This window comes from Triticum urartu, chromosome 5 (genome assembly GCF_003073215.2).
Source record: "Triticum urartu cultivar G1812 chromosome 5, Tu2.1, whole genome shotgun sequence".
Taxonomy (NCBI): Eukaryota; Viridiplantae; Streptophyta; class Magnoliopsida; order Poales; family Poaceae; genus Triticum; species Triticum urartu.
Window position 1 is genome coordinate 294,858,910 of NC_053026.1, and position 2,629 is coordinate 294,861,538.

Below are 2,629 nucleotides of genomic sequence, written 5' to 3' on the forward strand. Positions count from 1 at the left end.
ATTATTTTGGGACTAACCTATTAACCGGAGGCCCAGCCCAGAATTGCTGTTTTTTTTGCCTATTTCAGTGTTTCAGAGAAACAGAATATCAAACGGAGTCCAAACGGAATAAAATCTTCGGGAACGTGATTTTCTCACCGAACGTGATCCAGGAGACTTGGACCCTACTGCAAGGGATCAAAGAGGAGGTCACAAGGGTGCCCCCCCTAGGGCGCACCCCCTGCCTCGTAGGCCCCTAGGTGCTCCACCGACGTACTCCTTCCTCCTATATATACCTACGTACCCCCAAACGATCAGAACAGGAGCCAAAAACCTAATTCCACCGCCGCAACTTTCTGTATCCACGAGATTCCATCTTGGGGCCTGTTCCGGAGCTCCGCCGGAAGAGGGCCGTCATCACGGAGGGCTTCTACATCATCCTAGCCCCTCCGATGAAGTGTGAGTAGTTTACCTCAGACCTTCGGGTCCATAGTTAGTAGCTAGATGGCTTCTTCTCTCTCTTTGAATCTCAATACAAAGTTCTCCCCCTCTCTTGTGGAGATCTATTCGATGTAATCTTCTTTTTGCAGTGAGTTTGTTGAGATCGATGAATTGTGGGTTTATGATCAAGGCTATCTAAGAATAATATTTGAATCTTCTCTGAATTCTTTTATGTATGATTGGTTATCTTTGCAAGTCTCTTCGAATTATCCGTTTGGTTTGGCCAACTAGATTGGTAGTTCTTGCCATGGGAGAAGTGCTTAGCTTTGGGTTCGATCTTGCGGTGTCCTTTCCCAGTGACAGAAGGGGCAGCAAGGCACGTATTTCATCGTTGCCATCGAGGATAACAAGATGGGGTTTATTTCATATTGCATGAATTTATCTCTCTACATCATGTCATCTTGCTTAAGGCGTTACTCTATTTTTAACTTAATACTCTAGATGCATGCTGGATAGCGGTCGATGAGTGGAGTAATAGTAGTAGATGCAGAATTGTTTCGGTCTACTTGTCACGGATGTGATGCCTATATACATGATCATGCCTAGATATTCTCATAACTATTCTCAATTCTGTCAATTGCTCAATAGTAATTTGTTCACCCACCGTAGAAAACTTATGCTCTTGAGAGAAGCCACTAGTGAAACCTATGGCCCCCGGGTCTATTCTCATCATATCAACCTCCATCACTTTAATCTTGCTTTGCTTTTTACTTTGCCTTTACTTTTTACTTTGCATCTTTATACCAAAAATACCAAAAATATTATATCTATCAGATCTCACTCTCGTAAGTGACCGTGAAGGGATTGACAACCCCTAATAGCGTTGGTTGCGAGTAGCTATCGTTTTGTGCAGGTACGAGGGACTTGAGCGTGGCCTCCTACTGGATTGATACCTTGGTTCTCAAAAACTGAGGGAAATACTTACGCTACTCTGCTGCATCATCCCTTCCTCTTCGGGGAAAACCAACGCAAGCTTAAGACGTAGCAGCATCTCAGTCACGGAATAGGATTCATCGCAGGTCTGTGGTGGCGGATACTGTCCAGTCTACCCATAGCCCAAGACCGCCTCCGTGGTGTCGGTGTCAAAACCGGCGGATCTCGGGTAGGGGGTCCCGAACTGTGCGTCTAAGGCAGATGGTAACAGGAGGCAGGGGACACGATGTTTTACCCAGGTTCGGGCCCTCTTGATGGAGGTAAAACCCTATGTCCTGCTTGATTATTCTTGATAATATGAGTAGTACAAGAGTTGATCTACCACGAGATCAGAGAGGCTAAACCCTAGAAGCTAGCCTATGGTATGATTGTCTGTCGTCCTACGGACTAAAACCCTCCGGTTTATATAGACACCGGAGGGGGCTAGGGTTACACAGAGTCGGTTTACAAGGAAGGAGATCTACATATCCGCATTGCCAAGCTTGCCTTCCACGCCAAGGAGAGTCCCATCCGGACACAGGACGAAGTCTTCAATCTTGTATCTTCATAGTCCAACAATCCGGCCAAAGGATATAGTCCGGCTGTCCGGATACTCCCTAATCCAGGACTCCCTCAGTAGCCCCTGAACCAGGCTTCAATGAAGATGAGTCCGGCGCGCCGATTGTCTTCGGCATTGCAAGGCGGGTTCCTCCTCCGAATACTTCATAGAAGATTTTGAACACGAGGATCGTGTCCGGCTCTGCAAAACAAGTTCCACATACCACCATAGAGAGAATAATATTTCCACAAATCTGATCTGCTGACATACCCCATAGCGTGGCATCACACCACAGCCAGGTCTTTATTCGAATTGTTTTTCATAACCCATCTCGGCGTGTTTCGCGAGGTGGTTTCCTTGGCACGTCTTGTCGAAGCAGAGATCATGTCCCCTTATTACGGGATTCCCATCAATACGGACGTGGGTAACCCAACTGCGCCATCAATTACGGCGCTTGGGGGATAAGCGAGTTTTACCAGGCTAGTGGGGGCACATAGTTTTGTCCACCCTTAAAAAGGGATAAGGTCTCACCTTTTATACCCACGCCTTCTTCCTCCTTGCTCATACATTTTCGCGCACTCGAGCTCCAGCGCCCAAGTCCACATCCTTCTCCTCAACTCTTCCCCAACATGTCCGGAGCGGGAGGCATGTGGATAGTCTCCTCCGTCACGGAGGGAC